Below are 19,734 nucleotides of genomic sequence, written 5' to 3' on the forward strand. Positions count from 1 at the left end.
AAAGAATTGAGAAGTGTTTAAGTCAGATCCTGGCAAGAAACATTCACCCAGGATGGTTTAAATAAAGAGACTTTAATGAGGATCTGCTTATTGAATGTGGATAAAGTGAAAGGCTATGGTGAGGCACTGGGACTAGCAGTAACCAGAAGCCATTCCCAGAACTGCAGGAACAGGGAAGGAACCAGTGTGACTGGAACCCAGAGAGAGCTGGAGTGTTGGAGAATGGGTCCAGGTGAGAGCTGTGGTTGGGGACCCCACCGCTGCCAGAGAGAGGTCACTGAAGTAGGGAAGGAGTAGGAAGGAAATACTAACTTTACTCTCCTCCCAGCCCTGAGTCTCCAGCCCAGAATTCCACCAGGGAGTCTGGAGGAGTATGGTCTGTGAGGGTCAGCCTCCTGGGCAGGGCTAGGCTGGGAAGGATGTTGAGGCTAACAGGTTTTTAACATTCATTTCCAGGTCTTTTATTACAACAACTTCCTCATACTGATTTTTTGTTTACTATAGTTTGGCTTATTTTGTTCTATTCCAGCATACTCAGTGCACCTCTGAGCATCCCCCCTGCTGAAAGGCGGAGCCATGCCTGGCATGTACTCTGAATACTGATATGAGGAAAGTCTGTCTGTGGCCTTCATGCCGATAGCCCCTGCAGATGGTTGAAATTTTAGGATAAACTGTGATCTCTCAAAATTCTGTAGAAGAGTGGTTCCCAAAGTACATTCCAATGAGTGCACAGATGGAAAAGGGGTTCATCATCAAATATTTTTGGAAATCTATGCTTGCTAATAACACTAATTTAACAAGATACACAAACATTTAAAAACCCCCCAAAAAGCTTCAGTATAAGATTTTGTTCTTTTTTTTTTTATTCATTCAGCATTTATCAAGTTTGTTTTATGACAGAAGCTTTTCCCCCTCCAACATAAGCACTTCCCAACATTCCATGGAATCTCTCTTCCAATTATACATTTTCAGAAATGTGGATTGTTTCTTATTTCTTTACCCTTAAAATGTACAAAATCCTGCATGGTATTTCTAATTATTTGTTTCTTTTTATCAATTTGGCTTAGGTAAAAAGTACCTTTTAACTTTACAGGCTCAGGGTTTTCATCAGCTCAGAAGTATTGTCTCCTCTCTTCTTTGATTCTTGTTTTATTTGTTTGGTTTCTCCTTTGATGTCTATTATGCTCCCTCCCTTAGTTTTTTTCCCTTTGGGCTTTCCCCTGCATTCTCAGAGAACTCCTATCTGTTCTTTACACTTAACAATTCAGTTTTCTGTAGTTTCCATTCTGTTTTTTTTTTACCATCATAAAGCAATTTTAAATCTGCAGCTACATTATTAGTTTCTTTACAGCCTTTCTTGCTCTCACATGGTTTGCTTTTGATTTCTACCTGCCTGTTAGCCAACCGTCTTCTCATTTCATTCTTTCCATCTTGTTTTTCAAATCTCTTTTCTCAGAGTTCACATTTTAATTAAATGAAGTGAATACAAAGCAGATGTGGTCTGAAAGTTATTTGTGTTGCTGTGAAAAATCTTTTCAAAGGATTCTTTCCTCTGCCCTTTCAGGGACACAGTCTTCCCCCTTCATGATGCAGTCTTTTCAAAGACCCCATGAGTTTGCAAGTGTATGTGCATGTGCAGGTGTGTGTTTGCTGTTTGTGACTTTTTCTTTAAAAATGGGTGTTTGTAAAACTCTTATTACTTTCCCCAAGTGGATTCTCTTTAGCTCACCATCCACCTGGATGTTTTTCCAATTGTCTTATCATATTTTAGACTGATGGACTGGTTAATACAAACTCATGTCACCAGTTGGCTGTGGGCACAAATTGCCTGTGACATATATCCCTTCAACTCATCTAGAATTGACTTGTGGGTCCAGCTGGCTGCAGGTTGTGTGTGCGCGCTGTCCTTCTTTTTCCACTCAAATAGAGACTTCCAGTGCCATGACCAGCTCAGGGATCTAGTTGGGGGTCTAGTTGGGAGTTGGCTGGGGCATGCCCAGTGGGGCACAGGCAGGGTCTATGTGCCAGGTAACTGATGTAGCCATGACAAGACTTGCACCCACCCTTTCAGGACAGGAGAAATGTGGAATCAGGGAGAAGCTGATTCAGGGAGAGCTTCCCCCATTATTTACTTGAACTAGTGACCATATGCACCCCAAGGCCTCCCTGTCAACTCTTTCCACAGGCTGTTGATCCACAGCATTGAATATGCAAATGACATATTCTCTGCAAGCTCCTGTCCTACCCCCTGCCTTCCAAATTTGGGGGCAGTAGGCAAATGCTGCCAGCATCTCATCTGCTCGCTTTTCCTGGTACAGTGTTGCTCTCTCAGAAACTGAAGTTGCGAGTCAGTCCTTGGGTCTCTTTTAGATCTGCATCTTGCACATTTCCCACGGACTCCCCGCATTCCTGGATTGGGAATTAGCTTTCCTTTCTTTTTGATTAGTTTGGCTGGGCTCTGAGAGGGAGGAGAGCCCCGTGCCAGCATAACAGGATGTTGCTTGGCACTTTTCCTTCTGTTCTGCAAGGCAGCTAAGACCCAAAACTGAATATGAAGACATCAGGGCCCCTGTGTCCCTATAGTCAGAGATTCGCACATCTCCCTTCTGTAGGGCTGACAAGAGGATAGCACTGGCTCTTCTCTGTCAACCTTGACACCCAGCGGTGAGTGTAAGAGCAGTAGGGGTGGGGGAAGGGGGAACAACTGTCGTGTCACTGGCAGAAGCTACTCTCCACAGGAAATTTATTTTAAGGCAAGACTAGCATGGTGGGTATCTGCTTCATCTGGGGACTCTGTGATATACCATGAGCTGCCTGAGTAGGGGAAAGGAGAAATAGGAGACAGACAGGAGGCGGAGAGAGCACTATAGAGAGAGCTGCACTCAGCTGTGATGCTGGAGCCCACCCAAGAGAACCTCACTTCAAAGGATGCACAGGCCCTCCAGAGGGACTCAGCTTTTGAACAGAGAACAGTTGGAGTAGCCAGAGACGCAGTGACAATTCACTCAGGAGAGGACAGTTTCATGAGGCTCCAATCCCTCTCCTAGTCCCCAGTCCCAGAGATCCATAGAAGAGAGAGGGGGAGGGCAGCCACAGTCTGTCTGATCAGAGGTGGGGTTGACTGGAGGAGGGGAACAGGAACAAGTCTTGCTTACTGACCGAGACTGTTCTAACAGAAGGGAATGCAGGGGACTTGTACAGTGCAGCTACTATCATGCAGAGCCCTGCCACTCAGTTGGGTAAGAGGGGTAGTTGTTAGAAAACAATTCCATGTTTATACTCCAACAAACTGAGACTATAATAAACATGTTACACTTAAGAAAACATTTCTTAAAAGCAAAAAGAAAAAACCAGCTTTGGAACTTTTTAGGGTTAGGGAATGTACGAAAGTGCAGGGAGGGAACATCTGTGAGTGAAGATGAAGAGAAGAAGCAGGGGACCAAAGAGTTGTGGAGCATGTCCTTGTCCCTTTGCTTGCAAGTAACAGAAGCCCAACTCATACACACTTGAGCAGAAGTGGGGGCTTACTGCAGGGACCTTGGAGCACCTCACAGAACCTAAGTAGGAGTCTAGTAGTTCACCCGGTGGAGGGGTGGTGACACAGGTGGGCATGAGTGGCATCTGGAACCAGGGGTGTGTGAACCATGAAAACCCCTTCAATCCCTCATCTTCTAATCCTGCCTCATTCTTTCCTCTCACTGCAGACTGGTTTGGTCCTCAAGACAGAAGTGATGGCCACTGACAGCTTCCAAGTGCTGTAACGTGAAGGTTTTGTCATAAGACAGAACTGGTTTCCAGTGACTCTAAGTCTAAATGTCCCAGAGAAGGGCCTCACTGTCCATGTGAGGCCAGATGCACACCCTGCAGAGGCAGCCTGGCCCAGGAGGGCAGCTCCTGGGGAGCAGGGAAGAGCCACCTAGGAGAAAGAGGGTCAATGCCCACCAGGCCGTCTCAACCCTTGTTTCTGGTAGGTATCTGACTGAGTGACCCTATGGCCTTCTACAAAGATCAGGACTCTGATGACTCCATCATCCCTCCACCTCCTAGGGTACCAGGTAAACTTCAGAGGTTCTGATCACACTATGTCCTTCACCCCTCATGAAGCCCATGGAAAGGGAGACAATAGCAGTAATAATAATAGCTGCGTTTATTGTGCGCCTGCTGTGTGCCAGGCCCTGGGCTGTGCTCTGTGCAAATTTTTATTTAATTCCCACAGCAACAGTATTATTCCCATCCATTTTGAAGATAAGAATGCAGAGGCTTGGAAAGGTTAGGAACCCAAGGTCATGTGGCTCCCAAGTCCACATTTTTTACCATCAAGTTCTCCTGCCTCCACCTCTGGGCCTTGGCCCTTCCAGAGGTGGTAGAAAAATCTCCCTGGACCAGGGTAGAGTTCTGTTGTGTGGACTTACAGGCATCACAGCCAGAGCCTAGGGACCCCCTGGGGCCTGGCTGTGTCCCTGTGAGGTCTTCAGAGGGTCCGTATGAGCATCTGAGGAGGTGATTCTGCTGTAAGCAGCTGCTGTGCTCAGAGTGGACACATAGCTGGATCCTCCATCCTGGTGGCTTTGAAGATAGAAGGGGCTCTTTGAACCTCCATCTCCTTTCTCTTCCTCCCTTCTGGTTTTCCTTTTTCCCTTCTAGCAAGTTCTGTCTTGCTAAAAGGAGGCGAGTCCCCCAGGCACCCAGTGCTTGCCACACAGGCCCTATTGAGTTGAATGTGGGTTGCAGGTAGTGTTGTTGTCAGCAGAGGGCACTAAAGCCTCTTCACACACACAAGGTCCGTCTTACCCAGGAGGACAGTGCAGAGGCAGGCTGGTGGAGGGATGTTGGGGGTGAGGGGGCATTGCATGCTCCCTGCCTCCCTGCCCATTCCTCCTGCCCCAATTAGCCTATGGCCTATGCACCTGCACCCTAAGTGTACAGATGTGCACATGCCCCTGTGTGTGTGTGTGTGTGTGTGTGTGTGTGTGTGTGTGTGTCTGGTTCCCCAGGAAGCACATCTGACTGCCCCATAGTGTCAAAGAGGAAGGTCGGGGTCAAGACATAGTGACAGATACTCTGTCCATAACAAACTACTGATTTTACAGATGATCTGGGTAGACATAATTTTATGACTTCTGTTCTACTGTGGGACAAGCAAAGAATGTGTGATGGGAAGGGCTGAACTGTTATCAAGCTCTCCCTCTATTCCAGGTTTTGGCTAGAAGCTTACACCTATTATGCTGGTTGACCATCCCAGCAGTTCTGTGAGCCATGCAATATTCGCTCCACTGTGCAGACAAGGACCATGAGGCTCAGGGAGGTTAAGTAACTTGCCTGAGGTCATACACTAGGAAGTGGTGAAGCTAAGATTGGAACACTAGTCTTTCCAAAGTCCATGCTGGTTTCACATTTTCTAAACTGGTCCTCTCAAACTACTTTTCCTCAATGCAGACCCCAACAAAAATGGGCTGGAGAGCGGCCCAATGAGGTTTCAGGAGCAGCAGATGGCTCATGACTGGAACGACACAGCTGAGCAATGAAAGAGCATGGACAATTTGTGCTGGTTGGTAGATGCCAAGGAATAAGGGACTATATTTAGCTGTTTTCTGTGGGCTAATTGGTTGATAGGGAGTAAGGGCCCAGGTTATGGGGAGGGAAGGAGGGAGGGAGAAAGAGAGGGAGGGAAGGAGGGAGAGAGGGGTTGAGCTTCGACCTATGAACCAGGAGGTCACGGTTTGATTCCCGGTCAGGGCACATGACCAATTTCAAGCTACCAACATGATGCCACTGAATGCAGAATTGGGAAAAGATTTACAAATCTTTTGTTGGTTTTTTTGCATCAGTACAAGCTGACTTCAGTACATTGCCAGGCAAGGGGCAGGGTGTGAATCGGGGAGCCTAACCTCACGGATGTACTGAATTCAGCCAGGAGAGCCACCAGGCAGACTCCCTTCACCACTGATTAAGAAGGGAGAATAAAGCCCTAGGAGGGAATTTCCTTCAGAAACAATCAAATCACTTAGCAATTTACTTGCCTAAATTTTTTTACCTAATTTAAAATTGCTCATCATGTGAGTAATTGGGCAATGCATTATTGAATTACTGAGGGATTTAGTGCCTAAATGGAAGAAGCAATCAAACATTAGCATTTTTTAATCTGGTAGATGATTGGCACCTAAGGAGGTATTCCCACTGTGGCTGGTGGCTGGGGTTGTGGGGGAGACCTGGTTCTCTGGCCTCTCTTGAAAGCTGCTCCATGGAATAAGCTTGAATGCTGTAGAAGCAGGTTTCATTGTCAGCTAGGTATGGGCCTGGTCACCTCCCAGGCCCTGTCATGATGCTAATTGTCTTTGTTCATCACTCCCTGTTTTCACTTTTGTCACTGAATTCTTCTATTTTTGCCCTTGGCTTTTGCCGTTTCTTACTCTCCCTTTCTCACGCTGTCTTTCTTTGTTTCTGCCTCTGTTTCTATTTACCTTGTCTTACTCTGTCTTCCTCCCTCCATGTTTTTTGTTTGTTTTGTCTTTTTGTTTTATCTCTCCACGTTTTTCTTTTCCTTCTCTCCTTGTTTCTCCCTTACTGTTTCTCTCTTTTCTACACACACACAAACACACACACACACACACACACACACACACACACACACACAAAGCCCTGATCTCCCAGTTCCTTTCTGCTCTGGTTTCCACCTCACCTAGCTGCACTCTGGTCCCTGCTCCATCCACATCCATCTTGGCATCATCCTGCCCAATTGACATCCCTCTCCCAAGCTGATTCTGCCCTGATTCTAAAGGAAGCTTAGAGCTGGGATCTGTGCTATAAACGTGCAAACATTGTGTGGATTTCATCACATCCAGAGCCACATGTTGTGGGGAGCAAGGATGGGGACAAAAGCAGTAGTGACTCCCTGAAGAAAACTAAATCCTTGATTTGTAGCATTTGCCAATTTCCATGGTGTAAATACTCTCACCATGGCTGATTTCAAGATACCAACTTGATGTCAGTGAATGCAGAATTGGAAAGAGATACAAGTTTCATTTTTTTGAGCCAGTTGTAAACAATAATATAAATGGAGCCACTTTAAAATGAAGCTGGATACCTCAAACCTTGGAATGTTAAAACAGGACAAAATAACCTTTTGACTGGGCTTAGGGAAATACTGTGTCCAAAAATTTTTTTCAGGGTGAGGGGCTGAGAGAAGGGGGAAGAAAGGGGCGGGGGGGGGGGAATGGGAGATATCTGTAATACTATCAACAATAAATATATTTAAAATTTTTGCAAAGAAAAACAGTTATTATGACTATCTGACTGATAACTTCTGGACTAAAAATCAACAACACTGCTTAGAATTAACATCAGTATGTATGTTATTTGCACACACAAAAAAATGTCTTCCTTCTACTGATATATTGTTCCCCTTCTCTCATAAATATTCATCTCCTAAACACAGCACTGTTTGGGCTTCTGCTGATTCATTGCATCTCAGAATAGCTTTTTAAAAAATCCTCACTGGAGAATTTCTATTGATTATTAGAGAGAGTAGAAGGGAGGGAGGGAGTAGGAAAGAGAGAGAGAAACATAGATGTGAGAGAGACACATTGATTGGTTGCCTCTTGCATGCGCCCTGACTGGGGCCAGGGTTTGAACCTGCAATCCTTTGGTGCATGGGCCAATGCTCTATCTACTGAGCCACACCAGCCATGGCACAGAATAGCTGTTCTTACTGATCTCAAATAAATGCTTGTTTGCCTCTCACTTTGAAAGAACTTTTTATTTTTTTAGGTTAACACAGTGCAAGCTGATCACCGAGCAAGGGGAAGGGGCTTCCTGCCTACCTGCAGGGCCTTGGAGGGAGGGGAGCTGCTGGCACAGCAGCCTCTCCAGGACAAAGTCTCACTCTGCGCCAACAGTCTATTCCATCCTGGCTACTTCTTCCTCGTAGCTGACTTCACAGTATGCTGACTAGGCAGGAAGTCCAAGATTTGTCTCCCTAGTCACAAAGGAAGGCCGCCAAGACAAAATGCTGATTGAGCATAAAGTAGAAAGGTACAAGGGCACTCCAGGCGAAGGCGGGGGCCAGAGTGTGTATGGGGGACACAGCTGCTGTGGGTGGTGCATGGTGCTGGTGACCACTAGGCTGGAAAGGGGGATAAGTGATACAGAAGAGGCAGACACATTAGGACCATCAAGGGCCTTGGAGACTGAGCGAAGGAGCCTGGTCTCTTTTGGTTGGCAGTGGAAAGAGTAACATGATCTGTTGCTGCCTTAGTTTGATTTCCACGAAAACAGGCGTGTGTTTTTGTTTTGTTTTTTGTTTTTTGTTAATCCCCATCAGAGGATCTTTTCCCCTATTTCCTTTAGAGAGAGTGGGAGGATGGTGAGGAGGGAGAGAGGGAAGGAATAAGGGAGGGAGGCAGGCAGGGAGGGAGGGAGAGAGAGAGAGAAAGAGAGAGAGAGAGATTGGTTGCCTCCTGAATGAGCCCCAACTGGGGCGGGGATAGAACCTGCAACCCAGGTACATGCCCTTGACCAGGAATGGAACCCAAGACCCTTCGGTGCGCACCGGCCAGGTTGAAAACAGGCGTTTTGACAAGGATTTGGGTGAAGCCACTTGTTTGGGAGGTGGTTCCAGGAAGCAGATGAGAAGGCAGGGAAGTGAGACTGGGTAGAGAGGCAAGTCAATAAAAGGTGTGTTAATGATTAGGCCACAGCTGTGGGCAACTCCTGGCCCAGTCCCAGTGGGGACCCCCTGATATGCAAAACATGCCTCAGAACTGTTCCATGGAGGAACAAGGAAGCAGTATTTGTCCACCAACTCCCACCCCTGGTCGGTTATGGATTGTTCCTGGGACATTCATGCCCCAAGCATTCCAGTCTGATCCATGTGGGGGCCAAGTCCAGTCCAGGGCCACAGAATGGCCTTTTGAAGAGAAACCAAGAAGCCAAGGGGTGGGCAGGATGGAGAGCAGCAGAGAAGCCAGCCCTTGCTGGAGCCTTTGGATTGGACAGCACCAAGGTTGTTGGTGACTCTGGGCAGGGCAGTTTGTGGGAGAAAGGAGCAGAAGCCAGACAGGACTGACTTATGGGAGAACGAGAGATAATACAGAGGATGTAACTTACTCTGAAAAATATGGAAATGGGAAAGCTATTGGAAGGTACCTGGGGCTGAGGAAAGGGGGCTACTAGCAGATTGGGGAGTTGCTCAGAGCCAGGGAGAGCCACCGGGTGGGCCTATAGCAGCAGCAGAATACCACTCCTCCAGCTGCCAATCCTAGATGGATGGAAGTGTAGGTGGGGCTCCCTAGAGCATTCCAGCCTGTAGTCATTCCGACTGAGCTGCCAGGCCACTGGGCTGACACCTTGCACTTTGTCTTTCTCCCTGGGAGTCATGGATTAGCTCAGGGTGACCCAGTTCTGTGAGCATTTATTTGATAGATTGGAAGCAGACGAGGCTTCTGCTCTCCAGGGGCACAGACCCCCATGATGGGCATCAAAGGGTGAGAAAATGAGAAAGAAGTTGCAGACAGATTCGTGCAGCAGGCTGTGGGCAGGCACCAATGGAGGCACCGGGGAGCATGGTGGAGGCCAGAGAGCAAGCAGCTGTTCTGAGTGGGCTGGAGCAGCCAAGCCTTCAAAAATGAGGAACATTTAGGGGTAGAGAAAAAAGAATGCAGGCATTCCTGGATTTCAAAGACTTCTGGGCCTGCGTAAGCCTCCTGGTAGCTAGATATCTCACGACCTAGGTCTCACTGCCTCCAGAGGCAGTCCTTTCATAGTCATACCCCTCCCACTATTCTTTGATGGAATCAGACTGTCATCTGGCCTTCCAGCTTAAGATAGAAGGCTACTTTTTTTGGTTTGGCTCCTTGGTGTTGTAAGCTGAATAGCTCTCCCTGTCCCTCTAAAATGTCCACATGCTAATCCTCAGAACCTGGGGATGTTACCTTAAATGGCAAAGGGGACTTTGCATATGTGATTAAGTTAGGAATCATGAACTGGAGAGTTTATTCTGGATTATTTGGGTGAGCCCTAAATTTAACCACAAGAGTCCTTACAAGAGGAAGACGAGAATTTCAGAGGAGGAAGTAGGATACATGATAATGGAAGTAGAGTTTGGGATGATGTAAGTAAGGGGCCACAAGCCAAGGAATGCAGGAGGCCCCCAGAAGCTAGAAAAGGTGAGGAAACAGATTCTCCCTTAGAGCCCCCCAAAGGAGCCAACCCTGCTGCCATGTTGGAGGCTGATTTCAGACGTTTGGCCTCCAGAACTGAGAGACAATAAATAGTGTAGTTTTAAGCCACAAAGTTTGTGCTGATTTGTTATAGCATCCAGAAGAAAGGAATACTATACCTGGGAAGCACTCAGGGATGGAGGTTTACGCTCAGGGATTTGAGTGGGGTTGCCTCTCACAGTGAAGGAAGCAGAGGTGGGCAGAGGGGCAGCTGCACTGCTGAGAAGGCACAGATGGCTCCAGATGGCCCTGCAGAGCTGCCCCAAGTTGGGGGGAGAGATCCTGACCCATGACCCACATGGAGTCATTGGCCGGGGCTGCCCTGGGAGCTCTCAGCAGGCCGTGCTCACCTGGTCCTGAAGGGGGCTGGGCGCAGCTTTCTGAGCCACCTTCTTTTGGTCTGTGGGTCTGGTACTTTGACAACTCTCTAACATCCTAGACTTCCTCACCTATTGTGGGCCTTTAAGGAGTGTCCACATCTCTCCCTGCAAGAAATTGGGGTCTTAGTCCCAGTTTCTGTAACTGTCACTAAACACTCTCTATACAGTGCTATCTTTAATCTGGGCAAGAGCCCTAGTTATCTTCATGTTAACTCAGATGAACAAACTCAGAAAGGTGAAGTGAGTGCCCAAGATCAGGGCCAGGACAATCCCTAGGTTTGCTTGGTGCCTCTTCACTGCCCTGTGACTTGGCTTCTCATCCCCACCATTTTGTTATTAACTGTGCTAACTGAGGCACTTAAACTCTTTTGGCCTGTGTTTGTTTGTTTGTTTTTTAAGTAGAAGTCTACTCCCTGTCCTGCCTGTCTCCTAGAGTTGTGTTCACTTGGCTCCAAGGAGACAAGATGTAGCCATCTTTGTAGCCTGGCACACTGCTGCTCTGATTCCCTGGGCTCAGCAAGTTCACCCTGCCTGAACCTCCCCACCATCCTGTCCCCTCATAGCTCTGAGCCCCTAATCTGAGGGAGGTGGGGGAAAGTCTCATTGTGCTTTTCAGGTGTGACTTACCACTTTGGCACAGTTTCCCTCAATGCTGGGAATCATAGAGGACTGCAATGCATGGCCATATAGTTTACGTGCTGGGTCTCAGCCACGGGAGTGGTGGAAGTGAAATCCAGCCCATTCTGGGCACATTTTAGAACAAGGCACTATCTGCCAAAGGGATGCATCTTCCCAGAGGGACAGCCTTTTAAATACACACTATATGTGTAAACTCACACACATATAGTGTGTATTTATAAGTTTATGTGTGTATTTAAATAGTGTGTATTTCCATCACCCTGCATGGTCTGCAGTGGGCTGTGAATATGTTGGCTTTGCAGAAACCCAGGGCTCACTGCTTAGCCCTCAGACTCTGGAGTCCAGAGTAGAAGGTGAGTGAGAAGCAAAACCCTACCCAACTCACAGCCACAGTAGCCATTGGAATCCCTCAGTGGAAGCTGGCAGGCCCTCCTAGAGATATGCAGAGGAAGCCTGGAAACTCCTGGGTTGCTCACCTTAAAGCCTCTGACCCACTTTTCTCTGCAGACTCTGCACCGAGGCCCCAACCTAGGCTGAGCTCACTAGAGCCAAACACAGGAGGTCACAAGTGCCCTTCATTCCATGTATAATCACCCCAGAGTGCTTACTTCCTTACTCAGCTCTTCCTTCCTGGTCCTTTCTGTATGGGCTCCAGTTAACATGCCTCCAACCCAGACTTCATTGCATTCCTTCCCTGGCTCAGAACGTCCATGATTCCACCTTGTTTAGATTGGCATTTAGCATGCATCACACACACACACACACACACACACACACACACACACTCACATGCACACGCACACGGACATGCACACACACACACCTCCAAGGCCAACAGCTGCTCCTTTCTCTTTCTCCCCTAATTTTCCTTTGGCTCCCTGTCATCGCCTGTCCCCTAGATCCCACGTTCAGACCTTTGCCCAGACTGTTGCCTTCCTGGACCTCTTTCCGTACTCTCTTCTTTTACTCTGCAGATACTATTAACTTCCCTTATAGTTGCACAAAGTCCCTCCCCTTAAGTAGGGCAGAGGGCCATCCCCAGCCTCAGGTGGGGCTGTGGGCCGGGGCAGGGAGCTCTGGTAGTGCAGCCTTGTGCCTTGAGTGCCCTGAAGACTGGTTTGAAGAAGGCTTCTGAGGTATCTATCCTGTGGAGCTTGCACCAGTTGGCAGCCTACTGTGGCAAGGGAGCTCCCTGGCAAGGGTTGATGGCCCATCCAGCTATGAGCAGGTTCCAGTTCTCCAGAAGGCTCCGTGGGCTGCCCTTGTGGGGGTAATCAAAGGGAGAGAGCCTGAAGCTCATTAGATCCCTCAGCCACTGCTGCTCAGGATCCCAGAAGACCACCAGCCTGTGAGCCAGACAGTCCACATACACTTACTAAGATTGGGGACCAGAAGTAACAAGGTTGAGTGACTGTCTCACATGCACTGTCCCATATGGGAGCCACTAGCTCCATGTGGCTACTGAGCCCTTGAAATGTAGTTTGTCACACTCAGATGTGCTGAAAGTATAAAATATACACTTATTTTAAAGACTTATACCAAAATAAGAATGTAAAAATCTCATTAATACCTTCGCATTGATTACATGTTGGAGCAACAATGAATACATTAGTAAAATAAATATTTTACCTGTTTCTTTTTACTTTTAAAATTACTAAAATATTAAAAACCACATTTGTGGCACACAGTATATTTCAATTGGCTAGAAAAAACAGAGGCAGCCTCCAATTCCAGCCCCACACAGAGCCCTCCAACCCAGACTTCATTGCATTCCTTCCCTGGCTCAGACATGTCCATGGTCCCACCTTGTTCAGATTGGCATTTAGTGTGCATCCTAAATAGCCCTGCTGGCCCTGATAGCTGGCCCTGTGGCATTAGGGCACGGCTCGTGTTGTCATTGCTCCCTGTGCCTGCGTGACTCAGAGCAGAGCCTCTGCTGATGGGAACAGCAGCATCCTGGTGTACGCCTGTATGGTTTGTGGGCCTAGGGAGGAGGCTGATAAACAGATAGGAGAGGTGACTGCCAAGTCCCGCTCTCTTCAGGCCACCATAGGCAAACATGGGCCACGGGCTGGGCTGCTCACAGTGAATCATGCTGGACCACAGTGTGTATGTGTGGGGAGGGATTCCAAACAAAGAAAGGGGTGTAGAATTGCCCAGAGATGCTTCCAGGGGAACCCTGATGGCTCTTCTGCCCTAAGCTAATGGCCAGTCCTCAGCAAATCTGCAGCCAGAGTGAAAGACTTAGGACCTCTGAACGCCACAAACAACAACTGATCCCATCTCTCTGGCCCTCTTCCAGCCTCCCAAAACAGCTCTGGCCAGAGGTCTAGGCTTCCTCCTCTCTTACCCCTTCACCTCAGTGGAGCACAAGGATTGCAGAGTGACTCACAATCTGGGCAGGGTGTTTTCTCCCTGGGGCAGCCTGGTCTTCCATGGAGCCCTGGCTTGTGGAGGAGGTGCGCCCTCTGCAGGACAATATGTGCAAGTATAGGTTCCACTGGAAGGAGCAGATGGCTCTGCTGTACCTTGCAACTGTCAGAAGCCACAGGTCTTGGAGAGGCCCTCTCTCCTGTGGCTACTGCTTCTTAGGTTAAAGAATAAGTGATATTGGTGCACTGGACTCCTGAAGTGTCTGCCCTGTGCCTGCGTTACTCAAAACAGCTACCAGTTCTTGAGTTGAAGTTAGCTGGACTAAACATGTTATAGACACCCATACTACAACCTGTATGGTAGATATTTTTATTCCTAATTTATATATGAGAAAACAGAGCCTCAAAGAGGTTAAGCATATTGTCCAGGGTCACACAACTATTATCTGGAGTCTGACTCCAGAGCATGTGGACTAAACCAGTTCACTCTGTAGCTAGCTTAGGGTGTGACCTCCCTGGAGGGAACTTGAACTGTGAGGAGAGCGTCAGGGATACAGCTCTGGCAACCTTCATTATAGTAACCAAAATGAGGTGAGGGTGACAGAAAAGTGAAGAGGATCTGGGCTGTGGAGGAGTGATAGCAGGCAATTGCCTGTTCTCCTGAGAAGACATTTGCCAATGTCTCCCCAGTCCTGGTTACCATGTGCTCTCTGTTTTCTGACACTCACCTCTTCCTTCCCTGCCTCCCACAGGCAGCTTCCTGCCACTGCACGTGCACAGCTGGTCAGCCCAGGGACCTCTGTGGATAAGGGCCCTGTTGCCCCAGCAAGAGACCAAACTCACTTATTCACTTGGTTTTCATACTTCCTCCAACTTCACAGAAGAGGAAACTGAGGCCCAGTGGCTATGATTTCTCCAACCCGGGTCAGTCACCCCACTGGCCACTTGCAGACCTCAAGTCTGCCACCCTCACCAAATGGAACTGGGTGTAGCTGAGATGTTGCTGAAGAGAAGCCAGAAGTTGTCTCTGAGTTTCCTTTAGGTCCATGGTTGGGAACCTCCTCCTCCTCCCCATCACAGCAGACATTGTCTCTTCAGATTTCTTCCCACTTCCTCCCTGCTTTTGTTATGATGGTTCTCTAACACCCTTCCCCAAGGAATTTAAGAGTTTTGAGAAACCATCTTCACCAACTCCCTTTCATCATCTTTTCCATCACCCTCACCTCTTATTGTCACCACAGTGATCTTCATACCCCACCTCCTTGCCACTGCCAATTCTCTTCCTCTTCCTAATTTCTAACACCCTCACCTCCATCCTTCCCCCCATCCTTCCCACTATGACGGCTGTTAGCATTACCTCTGTCATCTCCACTTCATCCACACCATCACATCCGATGTTGCCTCTGCCATAACCACCACCACTACCATGACCTCCACTATATATACTTACCTTCTTGACTGCCATGCTTCCATCTCCTCTAACCCCATTTCACCCCTGTCATCACCATTGTTACCAGAGACTTCCTCATTCTCACCTCTACCTCTGCCATCTTCTCAGCTATTTCCAACCCTATCAATTCCACATCATCTCTCCCAGGGCCTCCACCATCCCTGTCACCATCACCTTTTCTCCACCTGGCATTGAACCTGGGACTTGGACAAGGAGCCTAGTTAGAGGACATTATCCTGCCTGCAGATACCCTTCCTAGGTTTCTCAGATGAGACCATCAGCAAGCCAGATATCAGAACACACCCTCATCTTGACCCTTCCTCAAGATGCTTTTGACAGGAGGCAGCTCAGTCCTCCTGTCAGCCATGCCTGTACTGAAAGAGACAGCTGCTATCTGGTTAAAGATTGAGGCCCTTAGTCTGGGGCTGCCCTTGTTTGCATAGTGATTGCATACATTTACCTCCCATTTCTTCCCAGATTCTGAGTGCTGTACTGTGGGTGTTCAGGTGCTGTTTGCATATCACTGCAGATGAGGGTCGGGCTTTTGAGACTTGGGCACTTACTAATTTCCTAAAGAGACTCTTTAATGTGATATTTTAGAAAAGAATTTGGAATGCTTAATTCTAGAGTCATTCAGGTGAAGGCTCAAGGTGGGAAGGTGAGGAGGTTCTTTAAGAGCCAGTGAGGAGAGGGCAGCCTGAAACTTTGGTGTGGTCAGAGTGGAACTGATGGAGGGGTTGGCTGCAGTGATGAGCTCTGGTCCTTGGTATCAGTTCAGATAGTGTCCTGCACAGCCACTTCTGCCCTTTGCAGACCATGACCCTTTTGCTGTGTGACTTTGGGCAAGTCCCCCACCTCATCCTGTGCAGAAGAAAAGTGTTAAACCACTCACACCCTCCATCAGACACCTGCTCTAAGTGCAGGGGTGTTCACCCCTGATTGCACACTGGAACCACCTGTGGAGCTTTTTAAACATGCCTGTGCTCTCACCCACCCCCAGAGACTCTGATTTCATAGGTGAGCCATGGGCCTGGGTTATTTTTAAAAAGCTCCCTGGTGGTTCTAATGTGCAGCTGAGATTAAAAAGCTTCTGCTGTGGCTCTCCCCTCCCATCCTGCTGCTACCTTCCTCCTCTTTTCAGCAGTGTAGGCTCGCCTAGCCCCAGGGGCTGCAGGACAGTTTGGATGCTAGTGCTTTAGGTGAGTTCTCAGAAATAAATCCTTTCCCCTCATGGGCAGTGAGGCTGGTGGCTCCCATGTAGCAGAGGAGCACTTGGCGCTGATGGGGAGTTTTCCTGTCTCTGCCTTGGTCTTACTCCATCCAATCTACCAGACACCTGGGGCTGGTCCAGAGAGGGGTCTGCAGGGGCAGGTATGGGGAGGAGTCAGCTCCTGTGCAGCCATCCTCTAGCCTCCTCTCCCACTCCAGCCTCCCAGCTTTGCTGCTGCCATTGCCATGCCTGGCAGAGAGGCATGGTAGTCCCTCCTCAACTCCTTACTCTCACCTCTGCACACTGACTTCCTTGTACCCACAAAGCCCCAGCTGAACCCCATACTGGAGAAGGATTGTCCAGAGCATCCTGAACTTTGTTTCAAAACAAAATGCAGTAAACTTGGCTGTAAGTTGACCTTCTCCAGACATTCTAAGGTCATAACAGGCATAGGGCAGGTGAACACAGGAGTTGCCACAGAACTAATACTGCAGTGTTAAGAGTGAAGGCTCTGGGATTCACCATCAGTGTTCAAATTCTGACTTTGACATCACTGGCTGTGTACCCCTGTGATTCAAGGTCCCCACCAATAAAAAGAGTGCTTGGTACAGGCCTTGGGACATTGGGATTACTCAGCAAATGCAGCTATAATTATTGTGAGGTTTGGGGCCACAGTGCCCTTATTCCTGACCTCCTGGGACTCCAGCCCACTCCTCATTGTCACAGTCCCCTCCCTCAGGTCCCTAAAGGGTCAGTGGGAGGGTGGGATTGGGGAAAACTTGCTGCCTTTAGGGGTAGGAGCTGCAGTTCCAGATTATGGGGCCTGATGCATCTCTTTGGTATTGGTGGAGACAGTAGCAGGAGCAGGAGCCAGGGAGCCCCCTTGGGACTACCTCACTAATGAGCTCTGGACTACAGAGCCTGGCCTGTGTAGACGTGGAGGGAAAGGGGCCAGAGAGCATGGTTAAGCCACCTTCCCTCTCCCAGCAGTTGCAGAATTGAACAAATAGTCTATGTAGAGGTAGAAGCGGTAGGACTTGGGGACAGCATAAAGGTGTATCTGCGTGCATGTGTGTATGTGTGTGAATGGATGTGTGAGTTTATGTGCACATGTGTGTGAGCATGTGTGAGAATGTTTTTGTGTATGTGTGTCTGTGTGAGAGTGTGTATGTGTGGGTGAGTATATGTGTGTTTGAGTGTGTATGCGTGTTGTGTATGTATTTCTGTGTGTATGGGTGTGTATGTGAGTGTGTGTGTATGAGAGTATATGTGTGTGAGTGAGGGTGTGAGTATGTGTGTATTGTGAGTGTGTATAGGTATGTGAGTGTATGTGTGTGAGTGTGTATTTGTGTGAGTGGGTATGAGTGTGTGTATGTGTGAGTGTGTATTTGTGCACAGCAGTGTGTATGTGTTATGCAGTAAGAGAGAAGAAGATAGTTTCTTTGGTGTAAATGGGTCTGAACATCCTGACTCTTCTGAAAGGCAAACAAAAGGAAGATTTTTCTAGCATAGCTACATCTCAGTTTAACAAAAACACCGCCAGGGATGCCTGGGCCGCACTGTGAGTGTGTGGAGTGTATATGTGCACACCTGTCTGTGTTGGGCTGGGTAAAGAGTGGTCTGGGAAATTCATTGCTGAGAAGCATCAGCCCTGAGGATCAGGGCCCAAGCACCATAAGTCACTTTGCCATGTTCAACCAGAACTCATAGCTCTGTTGATGGTCCCTAATGTAAGTGATGGCCTTTAGTTAGGTGAAAAAGGAAGCTTACATTTCTTCCCATTTCATCCCGCCCCCCATTTTCTAAAACTTCCCACTTTCCTTCCTTCACTTTTTAAAAATCCACCTCTTCTTCCCTCCTCATCCTTTTGAGAGGCCAGTGCTCCACCCCAAGCATGGCCATATCAATGGGGTTGGGTGCTGGGCAGTGGAGGCTTCCCCTGCTGGTGTGTCCTTCCCCTTAAAGGTGGGAAGAGTCCTTCCCCCTCAATGGGTTAAGGTCTGGCCAGCCTGAGGGTGCACACAGAGCCTTCCTCCTTTCTCGCCCTCTGAGTCTAAAACACAGACTCTGGGGCCCAGAGAACTTGGATCTTTATTCATGCACCTATGTGAAGCTAGAGAGCCATTATCCTGGCTCCAGGAACGAAGACAAGCTTGGCATCATTCAAGGTGGCCAGAGAAAAGGGAGCAAATGACCCCTAGGAAAGAGGCTTGGAACAAGAGTGAAAGGAGGAGAGGTGGGGTGAGGTCACAGAAGGCACACAGCCTATCCACGCTTTCACATCAGGCTCACAATCAAGTTTTAGAAAGCTTAGATAAGGCCTGTGTGCCTCCATTTTCTTTATCTCTATGCTTATGGCCATTATGACTCATTTAAAAATATTATATTGGAAATGTGTCAGGCACTAGTTTTTCCAGAATGAGTTTATCACAGTTTCCACCTTTACCATGATTGCCATCACCGCCAACACTATCATTAATATCAATACAGAGATGGCCATTGTTGACTGGATGAAAGTACCACCATAATCACCACCATTTTCATCTCTAACATTGCAGACTCGGTATCACACCTCTGCCACTAACACTGCCACTGACATCACCACAACCACCACCTCCACCAAATCTATGCACCATTGATGACACCACCACCAACAGCCACTGTCATCACTGACATCCCAATTGCTTCTACCACCATCACACTACACTATATCAACCCTGCCACCAACCCTACCACGCCATTGACACATCACTGGTAACCACCAACCTTACTGACATCACCATTATCATCACCAAGATTTACATGGCCATCTCTGCCACCAACACTACACCATTGCTGAAGTCACCATTAGCACCACCACCATCATCATTGACATTTCTACTATTGTCCTCACTGATATTCCTATCACAATCATTCACCACCATTATTATTGACATCACAACTCCTCCCAACCACCATCATCACTACCATCATGGACATCACTACCACCACCACTAATTTTTATCTTCTCTCCTAGAACTGTGTTTCTGTCTTCAGAGCACAAAAAGAAATTTGTAATCACACATTCTTTAATGTTGAGTGGCCCCCATTCAACTCTAAATGTCATGGAAACAGGGATTGTATCTCTCTTTTCCCCACTGCTACATTCTCAATGCCTGGACAATGGGCAGCTCACAGTAAGGACTCAATAAAAGTGTTGAATTAACATATTATTTAGACTAGTACAGCCCCTACATTAAAGGCAATTTAGGATTAGGATTTCAATTCTTCCCATAATTCTATCTCCTGACTGGACCTAGAAAAAATAGCACTGGGTTATATAATGATAAACAAGTGAGGAGAAGCCTGTTCTGGCTCCATGATATGCTCAGCCATGGTGAGAAGATAATAATCTACAGTCCACGGCCAGGAGTGCTGCAGATGAGCTAACAGAAGTTTGGTTCTTTTAAGATATTTATGTCCATCA

At 47.9% G+C, this 19,734-nt stretch overlaps 1 long non-coding RNA gene across 5 annotated transcripts in view; it reads left to right on the top strand.

Moving 5' to 3' along the window:
• The window catches only part of LOC308255487, a 43,160-nt gene extending 28,633 nt beyond the window's left edge, over positions 1-14,527 (top strand). For 3 of the 5 annotated variants that reach the window (XR_013961349.1, XR_013961352.1, XR_013961353.1), the window contains exon 4: positions 3,705-5,623. This is a non-coding gene — a long non-coding RNA (uncharacterized lncRNA). Of the gene's footprint in view, positions 1-3,704; positions 5,624-14,360 lie in introns of those variants that run through there. The other 2 variants (XR_013961350.1, XR_013961351.1) reach the window with 2 other exon arrangements.
• The last annotated feature ends 5,207 nt before the right edge of the window (positions 14,528-19,734 follow it).

The sequence above is a fragment of the Plecotus auritus genome (assembly GCF_963455305.1).
Source record: "Plecotus auritus genome assembly, chromosome: 1".
In the NCBI taxonomy this organism is placed as follows: domain Eukaryota; kingdom Metazoa; phylum Chordata; class Mammalia; order Chiroptera; family Vespertilionidae; genus Plecotus; species Plecotus auritus.